General features: G+C 26.4%; 1 protein-coding gene across 1 annotated transcript in view; it reads right to left on the bottom strand.

Annotated features, from left to right (window-relative positions):
* The window catches only part of LOC134834779 (zwei Ig domain protein zig-8), a 124,606-nt gene that overhangs the window by 62,672 nt on the left and 45,346 nt on the right, over positions 1–16,588 (bottom strand). The window lies entirely within an intron of this gene.

The raw sequence follows: 16,588 nt of genomic DNA, 5'->3' as shown, positions 1-16,588 counted from the left end.
ATTGCATTTACCTCATATGTAAACATTTTTACATAGAAAAAGGGTACCTTTAACAACGTTATGTCAGAAAACTAAAAACACACATTCACGCATAGAGAAAAGGACGTGATCGTGAAAACACTTGATTAAATGTGCGTGTGTGTGTGTGTTTGTTCGAAAACGTGCGTTTCTTTATCAAATGTCGAAAATCTCAAATGCGTTAAGATGAAAAGGTATGATTTGATTGTGTTTTCACTAAAAATTTCCCTTCAATGATTGAAAATTTTGTGGGGGTTTCGCTCGTCATAATCGTCGCCCGCAAAGCACACGCGACGCCAAATATTCAAAATAAATTGAAAGACGGCAGCGGAAAAAGGGTAAATTGTAAAATTTTTCGGGGACATACGAAGAAGAAGAAGAAGACATTTAACGTATCTGATAAGAAAATAATTTTTGGTGCAAAATGGATGGAAAAACAGATGGATAGAGACGTAAAAGTACCACGCACTCACGTCCCATCTTACCTGTCATTATGTCGTCATTGTCATAAAAAAGGAACCAACTACCGATTATTGCTTGCTGTTGTTGAAGTAAATTGTCAATTACGTACATTTATCTTCCCTTTTGTGTGTTTTCTGACAACGTAACAACAAAAGACAGGAGTTTTTCTCTGTGAGTTTTTTTTTTTTTTTGGTAAATTAACATACACACGTCACACATTGCTCCCCTCTATTATTATGTGTCGAAAAAACTTTTTCTATCATTTCGTCGTCGTCGTGTGGCGGCACGTAACTTCAATCCCGCTCGTTTGTCAGTAAATAAATAGCTGCTGAGCTGCGAAGTCAGATGAAAAATCGAGGAAAATTGGTAGAAACTGCGTTGATGAGATATATAATTTTATTTATTAAGTTACGCATGTCATCATGGTAATGTGGCATATTTTTTAATAGCGCAGCCGAGAAGATGCCCGGGAAGATATAGTCACATAATGACACTTAAACTTTATGCAATCATAATAAAAAGACGGTTCCTGCAAGAAAATTCCGTGTGCGAAAAAAGCGGCAATAAAACTGAGTCATGTGTGTAGCTGCTGCCGGACTTTGTGTCATTCTCACGCTTTGGCGTACTAAAAATAACATTTATTTTGTAAACACCTTACAATGTTTTGTAGTTAAGTGAAGTACATGCGAGGATTTACAAGGAGCAAAATTCGTATTAAGGAAGGTTTCTTCAAGCATATTTATTACTTTTATGGGCCAATGATGGCGAATCGTGTACGAGGATGAGGCAACAACATTGGAACAAGGATTGCAATTAAATAAATTGTTGGATGTGAGGGAGCAGTTTTGGATTAACTGACAAAATACGAGGAACTTGAGGACTAAAGGGGATGATTTTTGGCAGATTTTATTCAAAAATGGGAAAATTCATGAAATATTCTTCAATTTATTTTTTCTATCAAATATTTTTTTTAAAAGAAAATTTGTTAATTAATTAAATATTTTATGTTTTTCGAAATAAAACTGTCAAAAATCAATTTTTTAAAAAAAACAAGACTTTGGAAATATTATTTAAAATTTTTTATTTTGATTATTATTTGAATTTGATGATTTTTTTTTTGAAAATCCAAAAAATTAAAATTAAAAAATAATAAAAAAATAAATTAATTAAAAATTTGATCTGAAAAATTAAATTCAAGTAAAATTTGAAAAATACTAAAAATTAAATTATGAAATTAAAAAATTTTTTAATTTTTTTTGTTTTTATTTTTTATCAAATTTGATAAAAGTATTAAATTAAAACTTTTAATTTTGAATAAATTTTTGTGAATTTTTTGTAAATTAAAAAATGATAATTTTATAAATTTGTTTTTATTTATAAGAGATTTTTTAGGTCCAATCAAAAAAAAAAATAAATAAATAAATAAAATAATAAATTAAATAAAAAATAATTATGAATAATTAAAAAAAAATAAACTAAATGTAAGTTCAATTTAAAAATTTACTAATTTTTTTTTTAAATTTTAACAAATTTCAAAAAATTTTATTTTTTTTTAATTTTTACAAATTTTAATTTTTTTTTGTTCAATAGGTATAAGATTTTTTTTGAATTTTTGTCATATACAACACTGAAAAATGTTCTCAAAAAACTTCTATTTTTATTCCTCATGAAAGTTTAACCTGCAAATAAAATCTTAAAGTTGTTCAAATAACAACAACAAACAAATCACTCATGCTCGTGTTCCTTCTTTTAGTCTGCCTCGCTCGTGAAAGTCTAGAGTGAAGTCATGTAAAATGCACGCACGATCTGCTCATCAGTTGTTCCGTTTCCCTTTTTCTGTGCTCATCCGGAATGCAAAAAGACGGGAGAACGAGAACGAAACGGTAAAAAGTCCGTTTCAATTCATTTCATTGTTATTGCAGAAAACTTGACTCGTTTGCATGCTACAACGAGTTCTCGTGTGCGCGCTGACTTTTAACAACAATAATAAAAATGGAAGTTATCGTCTTGGCAAATCATTAAAATTTTATGATGCGTAAATTTAATCTTTGCTTCATATAAAAATTTAGTGGATTGTGGGAGCGAAGTGTGTGTGGCATGTGTGAAGTACTTAAAAAATATGTAGTTTTCCTTCCTTTTAATTTTTATTTCATTTTTTTTTGCTTTAGTGATGTCGTCGTCAAGAACGTTTAAACTTTGTACCATAAAAAAAATTTAAAGGGGAGTAAATTTTTTTAGTAGGTCAAATGTCGCCTCTAACGCTTCAATAGTAATTAATAGTATTTAAAAAAAATTCCTGGACTTTAAAAAACTTTTTTTAATCAATAATTTTCCTTTAATTAAAAATTTTCATATACGCAGCTCAACAAGTCACTTCACAACACAAATGCCGCACTTCTCATGGGTCATCAGCGAACTCCCCAAAAAGACACGCAATTAATTTTTTATTGATCCGCGGTTCTTTTGAGGTTTTTTTTTATGTGAATTCAAATATTTTAATTATTATTTGTACATTGTGTTTCTCCGTTTCATCAAGCGCGGTACGAGACAAACACGCACTCTTGCGTTATTTATGTGTGGATCGAATTAATTTTAAATGATCCTCTTAATCCCCATAAAGTTGGTCGAACGCTGCAGTAAACGCGAAAAAATTGAAACTGAAGTGGAAAATTGGTCATTTGTTGGATTAAAAATCAACATTAATAAAATCTGAGCAAATAATTATAATTGTTATACTGGCGCTTTTATTGTCGCTTTGTGTCCCATATTCTGCATTGGGGCTCAGGTAACACATTTTTTTTTTTTTTTTTTTTGAAATTTATTTGTGTTGAAATTTTATTTGCACTTCTTTTCATATATTTGTTTTCTGTTTGAAAAAAATTCTCCGCACTCACACACAAAACGACACACATTCGGGTTTTAATTAAAAGGAGATAAAAATATTTTGTTGACAGGATCAACCGGATCAAATGATAGGAAATTTAATTAATTTTTTTTTGTGATCGAAAAAAAATTCAGTGTCTGCCTGCAGCAGTGAAAAAAAAACACACAGTCAATAATTAAACTGATTCAATATATATTTATTTTAAATAGGCTTTGAATGGGTAGAAATTTTCGTTTGAGCGTTCATTTGATGCTGTGTCATCTTGTTATTTGCAGGATTCAATTACTACAGTCATTAATTTGTTTGAGAGAAGTACATTTTGATGCAGACAAAAAGGTTAATTGATTTCATGTGAAACGTATTTCGTGTATGTTTTGCGAGGTGTTTTGGAAATTTGTTTGATATATGCACCGAAAACAAGAAAAATGCATGATTTTTGGAATAATTTAGCAAGAAATTTAGTTTTAAATTGGGTTTTGTTAGTAATTAAGAGTTTTTGTAGGAATACAAAGGAACGATTTTTTAAATGAAATTTTAAAAAATTGTCAGAAATTAAAAAATTTAAAAATTCCAAAAAATTAATAAAGATAAATAATTTAATTAAATAAATAAATAATTAATAATTTAAAAAAAAATTAAATTCATTTTAATTAATTATTATTTAGTTTTATTCATTAATTTTTTTATTTAATTTAAATTTAATATATTTACTAAATATTATTTATTAAATTTGAAAAAAATTAATTTATTTTAATTAATTTTGATTAATTTATTTATTTAACTTTGTATTAGTTTTTAAATCCAATTTTTTGCACTGAAGTCATTAGACTATGGGATCATTCATCAGACGTTTTTGCGCCCAATTTTTGATTATGGCAAGCGGTTTGAGTCGTTTTGAGCCAACTAAGTTTTTTCATTAATTTTTACATATTAAGATAGATTTGAGAGAGAAATGATGTATGAAGTATCTTCGTAAAATTTTTTCAGCTTTCGATTGGTACAAGCGGTTTGTTTGGTTTGAGCCGTTTTGAGCCAATCGAAAAATTTTTAAAATTTTTATAAAGATCACTCATACTTCATTTCTCTTTCAAACTCTCTCTTAAATATGAGAAAATTGATGAAAAAAATAAGTTGGCTCAAAACGGCTCAAACCGCTTGCGCCATATGTTTGCATTTTAATATTAAAAATTTTTATATATTAAAAAAAATATTTTATTAATAAAATAAATTTTTAAAATAAATTAAAAATAAATAATTAAAATATTTGAAAACAAATCAACTAATTTCGATTTTTAAGTATTTTTTAAAAATATTATTAAATTATTGTATGTATAAAAAAATTAAAAAAGTAAATTTTTTGCTCAATTGATGTTTTTCGAGTCAAAATTTTCATAAACTCACAAAAATTTCCAACAAATTCTTCCAACTCGAATTGACAGCTGTGTAATTTGCGCAAACTAATTGCTTGATTTCTCTATTAAAACTCCTATCTTGTATATATTATTTAATTGACGCACAAATTGATTTTGCAATGCAAGTCAGACAAACTTTTCACGTATACACAAAATTATGCATTGCACATTTTGATAGGCCTTTTGATTAAGAATTCTCTGTAAATTAAAAGGATAGACGTATTATTTGTGTATTTAGTCAGGCGTAATTAATTTGTATATAGCTTCGTGCCGCTCAAGTATCTCCGTGAAAAACGAAAATGAAAATGAATGACAGCGAAATTAACTTTGTGAGCTCGTGTGTGTTTGAACTTCACATTTGCTCATCAAACAACTACGAAATTACCGATGGAATACTTGTTAATCTCCGTGCGCATGAGAAGCAATTCGACAGTTCGTTTAATGACTCGTTAAATTCGGTTCAGGAGGAGACGCCTGGTCCAAAGTTTTTTTTTTGCGTAAAAGCAAAAGTTTGTCCATAAAACTTTCTTTTCGGAGTAATTCGAACATTTTATTGATGATGTGAGTTTTTTTTCTGTCGTGGAGTAATAAGGGAAAAGTTCTAATCGTAAATAAATATTCTGTTTGCAAGAAAGTTCGTCATCAAACGAAAAAAAAGAAATCGGATCGATATGCGCGCTGAAACGAAAGCATATGTCTAAGAACGTAACGTAAAGTGACGTCAGATGTTGTTGTTGCTGCTGCGAAACATTCGTAAGCCCATTAAATCTTTCGCACTAATCTCTACAAAATGTTTAATTTGCCTTGACTTATGTGTTGTTTCCTTTTCTCGTGTTCGTTTTGTTCTTTTGCTGAAACATTCCTTGCATGCGTTTCCTTTTTTCTTTCTTGCCGTACATTCCTCGGCACAAAAGAAAAATTTGCATTCCATGAAATATTTAACGAACGACGAAAGAGAGCAGCAACACGCATGTTTTATATATTCATTGATTTCGAGTGTTTGTTTAGTTGTTGGAAAGTGTAAAAGATTTTGTTACGCATTTATCAACCGCCATACGCACACACACAATCGAATAACACATTAAGAAGGGAAAACATTTTATGTTCCCCGCGTAATAATTCATGAAATGGAATCTTCATCCGATAAAAAAGCGATAAATTTTTAACTTTCAAATTTTCTTCTTTTTTATTTTATCAACTGAAAATGCTTCCCTCGTTATGCATTCAAATTTTTTTTATTTTATATATTTTGACCCCGCAGTAACCGCAAAAATCAAATATTTGCGTTTATCCGCCGAGTATAGCAGCTGTTGAACCACTTTTCGATCGAATTTCATGCGAAACGATGTTTAAAAAGTATAAAATTTTTTTTCACAATAAAAATGATGACGGAACACAAAAAAAAAAGAAGTTCATGCTTTATCAGTTTTATTCTTTTTTTTGTTCTGGACAAAAGTTTTTATCTTCCTTCTTATGGTCTCATTCCACAAAAGCTCTTCAGAAAACAAAAAAAAAGTCGTTACTCACAAAATAAAAGACACATTAATTCGCGCAAGTGCCTCATATTCTTCGTACTTGCCAGGGATGGACTTATGCTTAATTTTATGAATGAGAAATTATTTTTGCAAATTTTTAAAATTTAAATAAAAAAAATTTGTTAAAATTTTCCATCAAGAATAAAATAAAATTATTAAATTTAAATTTTTTTTAAATTAAATTTTTCTATCATTTAATTATTTTGATTTTATTAAATTATTTTAATTTTTTATTTAACTATTTGATTTGATTGTTTAAAAAATTTGGTCAAAAAAATTAACAGATTTTTAATTATGGTTTTAATGCAATAAAATCAGATAAATTTTTTTGATTTTATAAATTTTTTTTAAACTTTTGTCAAAAATTTAAATAAAATTATTATTTTTTTAAAAAAAAAAAATAAATTTTAATTTTTAATAATTTAATTTTTTTTTTTTAATTTTAATTAAAATTAAATAAATTTTAATTAAAAATTAGTTTAAATAATTAAAAAAAATAAATTAAAAAATTTAAAAAAATTAAAAAAATAAATTTTGTTATTTTAATTTTAAAAATTTTAGTCGAAAAATTATATTCTTTATTTCTTGATTATTTTTTTTTTGCCAAATACCTTTTCAAATAAAAAAAAAATTAAACTCCTGCACTGATTGTCACACCAAGAGGAGTCAAAAAATTGAAATCACAAACCATGAAATTGAAATCATATATAAGTCTAAGTACATATATATGAAGAGAAGACAGCAAAGAGAATTATTAGCGTGTATCATTTTTTATTAAAGTGTTTTATGGCGCGGGATATCGACGAGCGAAAAAAATAAGAGAGACGTTAAATAACTGGCGATACGATAAAAATATATATATTTACACACATTGAACCTCCATTATCTATCAAACACTTAAGAAAGCACAAAAATAAAAATAAAACATGAAAAATTGGAATAAATGGCGCCACTTTTTATTATTTCTTATTATATCATCATCATTTTTTTCTTTTTTTTTGTCATTTTAAGGAACAGCAGTTCCAATGAAATATCGTGTCATGACATTTTCCGAATGATAAGAGGATATTGTTTTGTTGATAATGATAATTTTTATCGTTGTTTTGTCACGTATATCGAAATTTTATGGGCAAATGTACAAAAATAAGAAAAATTACTGCGCTGAAGAAATTCCACAGAAAAAAATGTAATTATTTTCCAATATTACTTGGCATTAATAATGTTTCAATTTGGAATTAAATGAAAATTGATCAAGAATTAAATGACATGAAAAATTAGTACTTTCTTCGTAAAAAAATACATTTTCGAAGAAAAAAAAATATAAGAAAAAATGAATCAATTCTAATTCCTTAATTAAACATCATCTAACTACTCCCACTTTTTTTTTTTTTTTATTCACTCCAAGTATCGAATTGAGTGAAGTCGAACGACAAAATGAAAAATTTCCTCCAATTTTTTTCTATTACTTTTTTTTCTTTCATTCATCAGGTTTATTTGCGAGTTTCCTTTTTATTTCGCGTCAAAAAAATAGACCTCGTTACATAATACAGGAGAACGTCGCGCATTTCCATTAGAATAATGATGAGAAAACGGGTACCTACGACAAAAAAAAAGTTGTTAAAAATTGAAAAGAGAGAAAAAAATAACAAAACAACGCAAAAATCATCAATACTTTAAAAAGCTTTTCTGTCCATTTGTTCCCGATTATTGTTGTTGTTGTTGTTGTTATTTTTATTCGGAGAGAGTATAAGGGTCGGTTTATTGATGATGAGAATTACTTTTTGCTGTTTACTTCTTCAATTTTCTTAAAATAAAGGGAAAGGTCGTCGTTATAATGATTACAAAACCTTTGGTGAATAAATTTTTAATTTTTATGGATATTTTTTACCCGCATTGACTTTGCTGCTTATTTTTTTTTTTTTGCAAGAAAATGAACATTATGCGGGACAAGCAAACAGAAAAAAAGCACACCACAAGGCAACACAACAAACAATAACGAACACGCAGACATGATAACGAGAATAAATGATGATTTTGTTCCGAAAGTTTTGTATCCTCGAAAGTTTGCAAGTTCTTGTGTGTGAGTTTGTGTATTATTAATACGAAAAATATGATAATCATTTTCGGGGGTAAATATTTTTTTCTTCTCATTTTTTTTTTGTTTTTTGATCGCAGACAACGTCAAGTCAGTGGATGTGGTTTTGTGTGTCATAATCTCTCCACACACACAGAAAAATATGATTTTTTTTTTATTTTAAGACAAAAGACAAACAAAGAAAATCTGGTGACGCGGGTCGCATAAAAAAGGCTTATCGGAAAATAAGATTGAAATAAAGGGAAAAATTTCAATATTTTAATGAGAAACGATAATATTTACGATGATGACGACATGGCGACCCCATTCGCAAGAATTCGCTTGTTTTGCATAAAGCATGAATCAAAAGCCTGTAATAAGCTTACGTTCTGCTCTATAATTAATAATAATTACAAATAATAATCCTCGTATTGAGATGTCAAGAGCTCGTACTTCAAAAGGATTGCATCACATAACACAATAATTATTTCATATTCAATGATTTCATCCTTAACAGTAATTTCGAATATGGCAAGTAGCATTTAATTATTGTTACTTGTATGATGATGGTTGACGAATTTATTTAATGAATTAACGCAAAACTTTAAAGGAGATGTTCGCATTTCTATTTGCTGAGGATTTTGTTCATGTGATAAATTTAGATATTTGATGGGCAAAAATGTGCGAGGAAAAAAGGACAAATCTTTTTGTTTCAAAAATTGTCACGTTTTGGAGATTCGCTTTTAGTTTAGGACAAATAGCAAATGTTGAAGTAGAACGGAATCAGTGGTACTTTCACTTCGAAATGAAAGGTCATGGGTAATTTTTTTTTGTAGATTTGTTTTAGCAGGCATCAAGTTATTTTTTTTCATTTTTTTAGAAAAAAAAATGTTCAAGAATTTAAAATTTTTTAATAATAATTTTTTTCATTTATGCCTATATTTTAATTCTATTAATTTTTTTAATTAAATATTTTTTTAAAAAATAAAATGTTTATAAAAAAAATGTTCATAAATTTAAAATTTTTTAATAATGATTTTTTTCATTTATGCCTATATTTTAATTCTATTAATTTTTTTAATTAAATATTTTTTTAATTAAAAATAATTTTGATCAGTTTTTAATAATCGTTTTTTTACTTAAAAAAATACAAATATTTTTTTTTTAATTACATGAGGCAAATGAAATTTTTTTTTTTTTTTTGCAAATGAAAATTTCATTTTCATTAATATTTTTTTTTCTCATTTAAATATATTTTGATTCCATAATTTTTTTATTAACATATTTTTTTTTAATTAAACTTAATTTTAATTAGTTTTTAATTTTTTTTTTACTTGAAAAAATAAATATATTTTTTTATGAAAATTTCTATTTTTCTTAATTTAATTATTTTTTTCACTGAAATTTGTATTGAACTAAATTAAAATATTAAAAAAATGAAGTTTATTTTATATTAAATTTTATATAAAAAAAATTACTGTAAAAATATTTTTTTTATTCGAAAATAATTAATAATTTCAAAATTAAAAATTTAGATAAAATTTTTGTAAAAGTAATAAAATATTCCAAAATATTTTTTATTTTATTTATTTTTTTAATGTACAATTTTAATGTAATAAAAATTATATTTTTGATAATATTCTTTTTAATCCAATTAATTTAATTAAATAATTTAATAAAATTGTTTTTTTTTAATTTTATAAATTTTAAATTAAAATTAAATTTATTATTTAATTTTTTTCTAAATCCATAAAAATTCTATAAATTAAAATATTAAATTTTAAAATCTTTTAATTAAATTTTCCATCGAAAATCAGTCTTAATTTGGCAAAAATAACCATGAACCGAAAAACAAGAAGACTCTTTATTAAACAAGGCCATGCATCATGGTAATTAATATCGAAGAGCCAAGAGTTGGTCCAATTTCATAATAAAATTAATGTGTGACACACAACGTTCTCCGTTCTTCTGTTTTGGTGATCAATTATTTTAGTCACATGCATACCTCACACACACAAAATATGAAGAGTAAAAACGTGCTCTTTTATAATAAAAATGTTTTCCAATCTCCCATTTCGGTCGGTGCTCGTCGTCTTTGTCGTCGTCGTGAAATTGAAACGACAATGGTGTGAGAGATAAATTAAACAATATAAGTGCCAGGACACAAAACATATCATTTTTGTAAAGATGAATTAAAATGCTTTCATGTTTCCCGTTTTATTTTCTTTTTTTCGTGTGCGCTCGACAATCTTCTGCATGAACACTTTGCTAAACGTTCGCAGCTACACGAGTGGCATTTGTACGGGATAAAACCATAAGATAATAATTTTTATTTCGAAAAGTAGGGCAAGGATGCATTAGCGCAAGAGCATAATATTAATGTCGAAATCTTCTTATGAGTGTGGTAACAGCTCTACGAAACCGGCGCGCAATTATAAATGGATGTGTACATAAGTAGCTTTTTAAGCAAACATTTTAAATTTTTGCTTCTAATTTTTTTCTGTGTGCTGTTTTCAAATTTAATGAGATTTTCTGCAATGTAGACCAAAACGCAAAAAAAAATGAAGCACGTAGAACGATAATCTTAAAAGTAATTCTTTTCCCGTGAATTTCCTGACTGGCATCGTTCGTATTATGCTACCGGCTTTCATTTCGAGGATTTCGTGGAAGGCAGCAAGATCATAAATATTTAGCCGGATCTAAACCCTTTTGTGTAAATTTTAATTACACTACCGAGAACAACAACGACGACGATGTCGATGTCGACGTCTAGCCATCAAACACAGACATCCATCCAGTGTTGATCGTAGGTCATGTCAGGTAAATAAATGTAATCATCATCAACATCGGCAAAGACCCTTTCCCTCCGCATCAAGTCATCAAGGATGAATACACAAAAGTTTCCAAATAAAAATTTTCCACCCATTAAAAAAAAAGTTCATCATTAATTCATTCAGCCAAACGAACGGAATAAAAAAGCAACCCTTTTATGGTATCAATAAATCAACATAAAAACGTCCATTCCGCACTTGAATTCACCTCTTCTCGCAGGTTTCGACATTTTTTTCTAAGCAACATCATAACACACAAAAAAAAACATTAATAAAAACTTTTATGGTCCTCGTGTAGTTTTGTGCGTCGTCATCATCATCATCGAGTGAGCACGCTGCTGATTGCTAACTAATACCACAGCAACAACAAAACGCGACTAATGGCCAAACATTAAATAACTTCGTGTCAATGCCCAGGATTTTTTTTCACAGTAAAAGTTAGTTTTTTATTAAAAATAAAAAAAAAATAAAAAATTCAATATTCGACATTAGGTTGTAAATTTATAACAAATTTTTACGTAAATTATAGACTATTGTTCGGGACATGAATTAATTTTAAAACGGTATGAGTGAAAATTTTAGTAATTGATTGAATTTTATTAAATGAAAAAGTGACAAAAAATTTAGAAAAAAAAATTTTTAAAAGTAAATTTTTAATTTTTTTTAAACGAATTTCATCTAATTTTGTTGATTTTTTTAAATTTTTTTTTTACTTCATTTTTAATTTTATTTAATTTTTTTTAAATAAAATAAATTTTTTTTTAAAAATCAAAAAAATTGGATCAAAGTTCTCTTAATTTACTGTTCATTTTTTTTACTTTTTTCATTATAATATTGTAAATAATTTTTTTAAAATTTTTTATTTTTGTTTGTTATTAGTTTAAAAAAAAATTGAAAAAAAAAATATTTAAAGGATCTTTTAAATTTAATTTATATTTTAATGTTTTTTAAAATTATTTTTATTACATTTTATTATTTTAAAAATATTTTTTGAAAATTTCGTTCAATTTAAAGCATTTTTTCATTAACTTTTCTAAAAAAAATTAAAAAAAAATATTATAAATAATTTAAAAAAAACGATAAATTTCTATCAAAATTTTATAAAAAATTTAAGATTTAAAAAATTAAAAATTTGAAAAAGTTGAATTTTTTAAAATTTTTCGTTTAAAACATAACCTTTAAAATTTTATAATTTTAAAAGTTTAAGCTCAAGGCCATTCTTAAATTCAATTTTCAAACAATTGTAGTAAAATTTCTTATCACTGCCCATCAAAAAGCTCAAAACAGGCGTTTTACAATCGAAAATCGATTAACAAGCACAATTCAAATTTAAATTCAATTCTCAACTCATGGGGCGTAAACGCAGCACGATTTCAGGTCAACGCAAAAAGTCATTGGGTCAGTAATTTTTACAAGAACTGACATTTCGCCTACTATCGTGCCAAGAGCACAACTGGCCATGCTCCAAAAAAAGAGACATGAAAGCTTTTTTTTTATTTATCATCACTACCATCATCGTCGTCGTCGTATCGTCATCATCATCATTGGAAAAACGAACAAACACTCGAATATCGTTTCTTTAAACATTTATAAATCAACTTGTATTTGTATACCATTAATTTTATTGTCCCACATAAATATCGCTTTTTTCGGGCTGTGCGTTTTTTTTCTATGAGTTTTTCCAATGTCACGGCAATTTAGATCGATTTAGATTTATAAATACGGGAATTAGTAATACAAATACGGAAAAAAATATAAATGAAGCGCTTTTTTTTTTGATGAAATACACACACAAACACTTAAATATTGGTTGTGATTTGTCATTCATTTCCGAGAGTTTTGTTTTTCTGCAGCGCTTTTCCGAGTGCTTCATCATTAAATGCCGGTTCGTGGCACAAAGAGACGATCTAGGTCATTATTTATGCGAAATAAAATATAAATCGCGTAATCTGATGTGATCAATAAATGTTTTTTTTTTTCTCATTTCCTCTTCGCAACTGCTTTTTCCCCGAGTTGTTGTCTTACGGATGCAACGACGACGACGTGCCGAGCCCTCAAACCGAACGATAATCCAACATTTATGATGATTGAACAGTTTTGCTTTGCACCGATTCGAAATCTATAAAATTTAATGACAAATTGTTAATGTTGATTGATTGAAGTCGAGATTTTTCGACGTTTTTTCGGGTGCACTTTGGAAAATTGATTGTTGAGGAGCGTGTTTTCCCGTGATAATGATCGATTTACAAACAACAAACGTATGGCGCGCACTGCAAAAGGTCATTAGTATAATGTGATAATAATATGTTAAATGAAACGTTAATTATCATGCTGATGCTCTATCGGTCATTTTGTGCGATTATTGCTGTTATTGTTGTTGAAAAGTATGTTGTTCGCATATTGTTGTTTTGTGTCGTCGAGTATTATTATTATCCTCGTCGACAAAACTATTAGAAACAAGAAACTTCTTTGTTCCTACGCTTCGCAATATAATGACGCGATAATAATAATGATCATCATTATAATCATAAAAATGATAACAATGCAAATATGAAACTGTTATTATTATTATTATTCGCATTTTCTGTACGCTCGATTGTGTATGAGAACGTTTTGAGCAAAATTGCCTTAAATTAGGCATGATACATTGCTGTTTTTTCATCTACAAAACAGTGACGGGAACTAATTTAATTTTTATAAAGGGCAATATTTTAAAATTTTAATAAATTTTTCATAAAAAATTTTAAAAATGTAGTTTTTTTTTATTAAAAATAATTTGAATTTAAATTAAATTAAAATTATTTTGTAAAAATTAGTTAATTTTTTTTTAATTATTAATTTTATTTAATAATTTAATTTTTTCATTAATTTTTCTAAATATTTTTAAACTATGTATTTAAGTAATTCATTTAAATTATTAATTATCTATTTAACTTAATTATTTTATTTTAAGTTAATCTTAAATTTTTGAGAAAATTTATTTTTAAATTTTTCATAGTTTTAAATATTGAAAAAACTGGTTGAAAGATCAAATCATTAATAAAAATTTTTTTAAATTATTTAATATAATTATTTAATTTAATTTTTATAATTATTTAATTATTTTTTATTGAGTTTTAAGGTCGAGAATATTTTATATTATTTTTTTTAAATATCAAATAAATTATAATTTTTATCTTAATATTACTTCAAGCTGAAATACCTTTAAATTTTATCATTTTTATAAATTTTCAGCTGTTAATTTTGTTGTGTGAAATAATTTTGAAAATAATTTTTTTTTATATATTTCAATTATTTATTTTTGAATAAAAATAAAATAAATAAAAATTTATTTTTAAATAAAAAAAAATTAATTAAAACAATTAAATTTATTTCCAAAAAAAAAAAATAAAATCGAAAAATTTCTAATGAAAAATGTAAAGTTTTTAAAAATAATCATATTAAATCGACTTTTTAGGAAAAAAAAATATTTAATTAATTTTTAATATTTATTTACTTACAAATCGAAACGAAAATCTTTTAAAACCCAACTTAAATCTCATAATTTCTTGTTTCAATATTATTGTGTTATTTAAGAGCTTTAGCATAGATAAACCCTTGTGACATTCCATCTCTGTCATCTACTCTCTCAATAGTTGTGCCAATGGCTGAACAGAACATTATACAGGATTATGTGATGATTATTATAATTATAATGCTCATGTCCGATTAACATTTATAGGCAATTTATTATTTTATCAAAATTGCGATATTTCATATGTTTCGAAAAAATATTTCAAATTACCGCGTGCGTGAGCGTCAAGTCGTCCCACATCAAGTTCTCGATGAAAGCGTAATTTTATGTGAAACAAGCTTACCTGAAAAGAGAAAAAAAATGGAAAAAACATTATATTTATGTTTAAATAATGACATGATTTTATATACAACTTAAGCTTATGTGTAAAAAATTGTAATAAAAAAGAGTTGGGTTAGGTCTTGATGTAATTTAAAGGGGATTTTCAACAAATTCTAATAAAAAAAAAACCGGAATATTGATGAGGGATGCCCTCGATCCATGCATTGATGCCATCAGCACTGTGGAAAACCCATAAAAAAGGAGTAACAATGAAAAATTTTAAACATTGAAACATAAAACCTCATACAAAATTCTATTTAATAAAGGAATTTCATGTTTTTCTAATAGCTTTGTCCAAACATGACGGCGCCGTTGTTGTACTTTTTGTGCGGATGATATATGGGAGGCAGATAACTGCACAGAAAATGGTATTAAAAAGCCATAAAAACCATCCGTGTATGTTTTTGTGTCGAACGCCATAGCCTTTTGTATTGATCCTTAAATCTGTCATTACTTGTCTCACTCGCCTCTGTCGATGTTCCTCATACTTCAATCAGCTGCCCAAGGGTAAAATAAAAATGTGTAAGCATATTACGTTACGACAACTCATACTTCTCCAGTTTTTTTTTTTTTTTTTTTTGAATAAACAAAAAAGGATCTTGTTGTTGTGTGTTATGAAATACTGCCTTCTCGAGTTACAATTCCCTCATTCTACCGATGTGTGTTCGAATTATTTACTTTTGTGTCGTGCCTTGCTTTTCCTTGCCTCATGGCAGAAGTGGCAGTAAAATGTATTTTCAAGAGGATTTTTATCACCTTTTGTAACCTTTTTAGGAAAATGTTTTACGAACAAAGGGACTCTCCAGTGGCATCCCTTCGTCATTCATTCATCTATTAAGGTGTAATTAAGTTTAAATTTCATTTAGACTGTTGTGATGCGGATACGAACTAACACACGTAAATAGGCATTTAAATGATGGTTGTTGACCCAATCACTCGATACAGAGAAAAGTAGCAGATTATATTTTACAAATAGTTTGGCTTATGATGTGATGTGATGACTCAGGGAGAGTTATAAATGCGAAAAATAAATTTTTGCTTGTTGATTTTTTTATGAAAAAAAAAAATTTATTTTTAAATTAAATAATTATTATTTTAATTAAATTTAAATTATTTAATTTAAATAAATTTAAATTATTAAAAAAATAATAATTAAAAAAAAATTAAGAATCCGTAAAATAAATCAGTAAATGATAAATCAGTAAAAATGTAAAAAAATCATTCAAAATTATCAAATGGGTAAAAAGGAGGCGTCAGGTACTTTTTTAATTTACTTTTTAAATTATTTTTTTGTTTATTTTATTTTATTTATTTATTTTTTTTTAAATTTATTCATGTTTATATTTTTTTATTATTTATATAAAAGAGTACATATTATTTTTTATCTCAAAAATTCGTCAAAGCAAATATTTTTTTTCTTACTTATATTTGATACAGCGATCTATAAATAAATAATAAATTTTTTCAGTTAAAAAAT

The sequence above is a fragment of the Culicoides brevitarsis genome, chromosome 1 (assembly GCF_036172545.1).
Source record: "Culicoides brevitarsis isolate CSIRO-B50_1 chromosome 1, AGI_CSIRO_Cbre_v1, whole genome shotgun sequence".
NCBI lineage: Eukaryota > Metazoa > Arthropoda > Insecta > Diptera > Ceratopogonidae > Culicoides > Culicoides brevitarsis.
The sequence above is the reverse complement of the archived record's forward strand: the minus strand, read 5'-3'. Positions and strand labels throughout refer to the sequence as shown.